General features: G+C 40.3%; 1 protein-coding gene across 3 annotated transcripts in view; it reads right to left on the bottom strand.

Moving 5' to 3' along the window:
• atp2b2 (ATPase plasma membrane Ca2+ transporting 2) overlaps positions 1-6,854 on the bottom strand; it is a 150,631-nt gene that overhangs the window by 123,321 nt on the left and 20,456 nt on the right. The gene's annotated exons all lie outside the window — the stretch shown is intronic.

Here is a 6,854-nt window from a genome sequence, read left to right as displayed (position 1 = left end):
GGGGGGGGGGGGGGGAGTAACATATGAAGTGTGATAGAAAGCACAGAAAGAAAAATGGATGGGAAGATGGGAAGGAATCAATGAATGGAGAAACAGAGAAACGAACAGATAAGAAGGAATAGACATAAGATGAATGGTTGAAGAGGGGTACAGAGGGCTGGTTTGTATGTTTCCAGTCGTGCTTTTTTAAATCAAAGGATTTCTTAAAGTTGCAGTGGCTGTTCAGCTGTATACAGTACTCACAGTGCAACTGGATCCACATAAAAGTTGCTGGAATAGCCCCATGTGTTATGAAAATGAGGCACTGTTAGTTACTAAGTGGTAAAGCCTCTGTTACCAGGAAAACCTTGTGGAAAAATTACAGAAAGGGCAATAATTACTGTCCCAAAAGACTGCTATGAAAAGTGTTGTAAGATGGCAACATTTTCATAGAATTGGGTTCTCAAGGTTTTCAGGAAATGTTTCGGTAATTCGACCTAAATGTCTGAGATACCTATTTATTGTGTTTATATGGGCTGTAATGTACACCCTTATAGTAAACTCCTACTGTTTGATGATTAATGTTTTATGATTGTGTTACACTGTCTTTTAGCTAAGAACATGGGGTGATATGATGTCTTTTTCATCTTTGTGTGAAAGTTTTCAAATTGCTGTTCCCAACAGTCATTGAATGTGTCAGGGGAGAAGCTGTATGAGACTCTGCCTTCAATTAGTAAGTTTTCAGCAGACAGAGGCTGAGAAAGAAACTCCCTAAGGAAAAAAGAAAGATAGGACTATGAATGAACAACTGTACAACTGTGCACCTGTGTATCAAATAAAGGTCAACTGTTGCCTATGAAGCGATGGGAAGCACTGTGTAGCGATTAGATGGAGCTTGTTTTTTTGCAGTGAGAGGCGTCTTTTTCCAGTTGTTTTCTATCGAGAGCCTAAGTCACTCGCTTCCGCTTCCGGGCCATGGGACCTTATTTCAGAGAAAATATGTACAGTTGTCAATGCCAAGAAACAACTACTTTTGATCTAACTAATTTGCTCCCGTTTGAATTGTGCCCTGAATTACACATATGATGATGGTCAATTTAAAATATACATTTAAAAGTCAAGAAAGTTGCCGTTCGATGTAAAACTGTTAAGACTGTGAGAATACATAATTACAAAGACCACAAACCCAAAAGTCACTTATGTGACATTGGAAGTTTTTCTCTCACTGACTGAAGCTAACATTACTGAAGCTAACGTCAAAGAAGTTACATGAGAGGATGATGTGATAAACGGACCGAGAGTCCTTGGATAAACACATCAGGTTAGATATAGTGGTGGCTGTTGCCGGATCCCCGGAGCTACGTATATGATTTTACCAATGACAGTTACCATGATTTGACATGAACAGGCCTGGTGGAAATACAGTACTTGAGATTTGGGGTAAGTTGTTTTCATCAACTGGTAGCATATGTTTCATAAACAGTGGGCTAGGCCTAAACCCAAAATATAGTGTTAACGTAAAAACATATCCCACCACAAACAAATGGACGAGAGAAAAACTGTATTTTTAACTTAATGGAAATGGGATTACCAGCAATTACGTGTGTGTGTGTGTGTGTGTGTGTGTAAGTTATAGCCCCTCCACCACAGAGATTCAACAATGGTGCATGAAGAAAGTGGGCAGTCATCCAGTCTGCAACAGAATAAGGGTGATACTTAACTCGCTCTCATTCTCTTTCTCTCTCACAAACATAAGTAGTAAACGGCATACACTGCTAAGCACATTAAAATGAACATGGCCCGAGTGCAAAATACATGGTAACTGATTTTTGATAATGTGGTATGGCCACCGGTGCACAGCACAGTTGGAAGAATACACTTATCAGTATGCGTGATTTGCCTGGTTTCTGTCATGGCCATTAAAATTACTTATTTTTCTTTTCCTCAAAAGCTCAGTAGTGCCCTGGCAATTTCATGCTAAAAGAGAACAGGAAGAAACTTATGTCCTTGTGTCAGACAGGCAGAAATCACCACAAGAGTGTATAGTATTATAAATAAGCTGCAGAGGCAAATGATGTTGAACCGTTTGGGAGGTAATTGCACACGTGTGTTACTTTGGAGGAGCAGGTTTGGTCTTGTGCTTACTCAAACCCTATTGATATTTAGATAGCGCTGATTGATACATTGATTGATTTAATGAGTGAATAAAATTAAGAAAGCAAGTATTTCTAGAAACATGTAAACTAATTAATTTCACAATATTGACTTTTTTAATGTCACCTCAGAATTAATTTTTGTGTGCAAACTTTTCCTCAGGGGCATGGCCCGATTCATTCACACTCAATATTCAGGTCCCAATTAATTGCAGAATGCATTTGGGAATGTGGAGGTGCAGCATTTCTGAAAGACCTTTTCCCACCTCTACACAGGTGGATTTTAGTGTAACTCTGGCTGCTACCACAGACATTAGTGCATTAGGATATCTATTATATTACCACAATGTCGACAGTGTGGGGTACAGTCTTCTGCATTCTGACTAAGCTATTCCTTAAAGAGATTAGACTGAAAATCCTGTCTGAAACATCAGAAACGGTGCCTGTTTCTGCAGCTCAATAATATTTTCTGTGTCTGCTTCAACAAACCCTTATTTATAGCTTTTAGGTTGTACTATGGATTGTTGTTATTTATGAGACAGAACAGGGGGGACACTTCCATTAGATTTCTGTCATGTTATATTGTTAATTATTTGTAATCCCTTTTTACATCTCTTTACAAGGAATTACTGCCACAAAAATCTGTCCAATGGTTTACCCCATGTCACAAACAGAGGGTTTTGCCAAAGCTGGCGAGATTTCCACTGTTATACAAGAGAGATTAATTGGGTTCTCAAGGTTTCCAGGGAGGTTTCAGGTAATTCAACATGAGAATGTACAGATACATTCTTATAACGCCTAGATTTAGCTCGTTTCTGCAGTCAAACAACTAATCATATTTAAGATCAAAGTTCACTTTTGTTGGACTTTAGCCTGTAAATAAGTACAGTTGGTCAACAAACATGTACAAAATGTTGTGTGGGTATTGTCAGTCTTCTTTGTACTACACAACAGAATTATTGTCATATTGTCATATTGTTTACAGCTTGTGAGCTCAATACTTGGTGACCTCACGTCCTGTGTCAGCGCTCCGTTGGAAGCATTTTCTTTGGACTGAAGACAGCTGACTGGCATTAACATAATAGCAAACAAATGCCTACGTTCATATCTAGTTCACATGAAGCAACATCATCACCTCAATATAGACTTTTTTATAGCGATACACATGATGAATCTAGTAAAATCAAAATTCATTGCCCGAGTTTAGTCCACCAGCTCTGTGGTTCAAAAGTGGCACAGCCAAATTCATTCAGGCGGGTTCGTGTTCCTGTTGAGACTGTCAAAAATGTGTCAATAGTGTGACTTTGCGTGTTGACATTCACCAAATCTAAGTGAAAATAGCACATACATTTAATTAATCACCGCGAGGAAATCCACTACTGGCGACATTTCCATTAAAATTAATTAATTTCAGTAGGGCTGAAACGATTCATCGATGAAATCAATTAATTCGATTACTAAAAAGCAGCGACGCAAATTCTTACCGCAACAGCATGTCGGCATCTGATCAGAAAGCACCCGGTCTAGCGTCAAGTCCAGGGAGCAGACCACAGACAAGGTAACAGTAACAGCAACTTTAGCATTTAACTGAAATCATGATTGATTGTTGAGTTGAAGGCTAGCCAAAGTAAGCCGCAATTCTGTACACACGTTCGTTTGTTGCTCTCCGCCTGGTTGGGCCGTGAGTTTGGGTTGTAACGTCACAGTCATGAGTTAACTTACACAGCTAATCCCATTACCGGGAGGGCGCCGCAGTCAAGCAAAAGTACTTCTTAAACGACGCATTATCATCGTGAGCTGCAGCCCTAGATTTCAGTCATTTTGCTGTTATAAATGCATGTCTGACTGGACACTTATGATCTTCTAGATTAAAACATTAGGTTTATGTTTGGTGGACTGGCAACCTGTCCAGGGTGTACCCCGCCTTTCACCCGATGTAAGCTGGGATTGGCTCCAGCCCCCCGCGACCCCGTACACAGGATAAGCAGTTGACGATGGATGGATGGATGCATGGATGGATGGTTATACAGTTAGATTTGGCAGGGAAAACTCTTTGAAGGAACTCTTCTGTCACAAGAAGACTATTTTTTCCTTAATGAACACATACATGAACATTAAGTCTTTGTTAAATCAAAAATTGCAATAACTTGGTAGCAGGGTGGTGCTCTACCTGAATGTTATCAGTTATTTGACTCAGTACGGTACTCATGCAGGTTTAAATAGCAAAATAAACACTTACAGCATTTTTGTTTTTGTACATTTTAAATTAAATTCTACAATAATTAAAAGGAATAATACTGTATTCATACAATAAATTGATAGTAATAAACAAAGTACGCAATAATGCCTTTCAACCCCCCATTAAAAGTAGTCACTGTTTCGTATGATTATGTAACACAATGATTATAGAATATAAAAAAGAAGACAACTAACGTTACTTATTTGCCATGATATATATATATATATATATATATATATATATATATATATATATATACACACACATATTTCAAGATTATTTTCATGTGACCAAAATAGACTGACCCTATGGCTGCTACCAAAGTGTGCTTTGTAATAAAGCACATGTGATTTGTTGTTTATGGGATAAAACTTACAAAACTGTATAAACAGTATACACAAACAGACAATCATACAGAAACATTCTTAAAAGCAGGGCCGGAAACTGGTGGCTTTAAATGCAACAATTTGTATCTATACCACTAGGCACACTGAGAGAAAAATCACTCCACTAAGCCCCTCCTTCCAAATCCACAAGTAGGAGCTGGAAGCCCCATCCTGTGTTGGGCACACTCTCCACGGCGAGATTCTCACCAAGACCTTGACCACTCTCGCTTCGACTTGTCTTCTCAAAGATGCCCCTTCAACTCTTCGTGGCTCAGGTCAGAGCGCCCCAGGCTTCAGAGGCAGCTGCGAAAATGTCTAACAGCATGGTTAGAGGCTAGTACACCACTTTCCCGCCTCAAACATAATGAGTTTGTATTTACACACGTGTTTTGTACTATACACTGTTGTTGGCATAGGAGGGATGGGCAGTTCTTTCATTGCTGGTGGTTGTTCTCAGCCAGTGTGTTGGCAAAACTTCTGCAGTCGTGCACTGAAGATAATGAGCTTGACCAAGGGAGAGAATATGAGAGGAGGGAGGCTGCGCAGAGTGTGCGCGTGCAGTGACACTGCGTTAAGAGACTCCTCCTGACTCTGATTGGTTGTTTTGACTTGGGCGCAGCGGATTCTTGCAAATGGCATTAGGAGCACTAGGAGGAGCCAGAGGAACCTGACTTTATTTTCCAGATTATCTGTCTCATGTCCTACTTTCAGGATGACTGTTTTAGCAAATATGCCAAGTTAATTTTATAAAAGTTACCTACTGGGCCTTTAACAGCTAACAACTTTCACAACCTGTGGAGGTGGGCGTTGTTGGCATTCAGCTCCAGGTGGTAGAGGTGGCTCAGGTGAGCAGGGCCAGGGAGAGAGTTGTCTCAGCTGTGGCTGTAGAACTACACTTGAAACATTGTTTGTGGGACTGTCCAGACCAGCGCGAGCAAGCCGGAAAGCCAAAAGCTTGGTCTGTACAGTGGAATTTATGGTGCATGTGTGTGTGAGCAGGGGACCAAATAATGTGTTTGTGACATAACATACATCTGTGCAGGGGTATCCATAGTAGCAATATACACCTGCTACACAACCATTCACAGTCCTTTGAGAGTGAAGCACTCCCATTGTCTCTCTCTTTGAGTGTTTGTGTGCATTGAGGGAGGGATCTTCTAAAAGCGGTCTAATAGTTTCCAGTGTCGAAATAGTATTTTTGCTTGAAATGCTCATGCCAGTTTTTAAAAATGTAATTAATGGTGTACTCTTGTTGTACAAAAATTTAATGAAAACTTTAAAATTGGGGTCACACACACACAGCAGATGGAAGCAATGGCACAAATACAACAAGGGGACTTCGTGGTAGCTGTGGCTGGTATGTAAAAGTAAAAACTCTACATAATCATTGGTTTTGGGCCATTTCAGTACAATGACATCTATTTAAATAATTCAAAAGGACAATCATTTACTTCATTGAAGGGAGAATTACATTGTGTTTATGGCAGAAAATGTTGATGAAATTGCCTGTTTGTGCACATGAACATTTGAACTCCTCTGCTCCTCCCAAACCTCTTCGCTGTCTTTCTCCACTTTCATGCCATTCTCCTTCTAGCTTCAATCATTATAGGAAGCTAATTAACTAAGACCAGTGACTGGACCGAGTAACCCCACATGCAGACTGGAAACGCTGGCTATTTTAGGCAAAGTTCGCTGTTAGGGCAGTATAGAGATTCTGTGCATAGAATGGACACTAGCCCTCAGCCCCATTAGAAACAAAGACAGCTGGCAGAAAGGAATATCTGTGTCCCTGTATTTCTGTGGAGCATGCAGGTGGTTCCTCGCTATGCTCCATCCTGCGCTGTTCTTTGGTGCACTGAGTGCATGGGTTCATTGATTGTATCTCTCTCCTGGCACATTAATGGCTGTGGTACACTCGTCTCTGGACCCAGCATTAGCATGGGCAAGTTATTTCCTCTCAGGGGCTATTTCCACTGACCAAACAGGATTTTTCCGTTCACTCCTTCTAAACTTGTTTAAGAAAACGACAAGCTGTGTTTTTCCATTATTTCCTATACACTGCCTGGTAATACGGAGCAAGAAGTGACTGTGCTTTGG

Source organism: Micropterus dolomieu, linkage group LG18 (assembly GCF_021292245.1).
Source record: "Micropterus dolomieu isolate WLL.071019.BEF.003 ecotype Adirondacks linkage group LG18, ASM2129224v1, whole genome shotgun sequence".
Lineage (NCBI taxonomy): Eukaryota > Metazoa > Chordata > Actinopteri > Centrarchiformes > Centrarchidae > Micropterus > Micropterus dolomieu.
The sequence above is the reverse complement of the archived record's forward strand: the minus strand, read 5'-3'. Positions and strand labels throughout refer to the sequence as shown.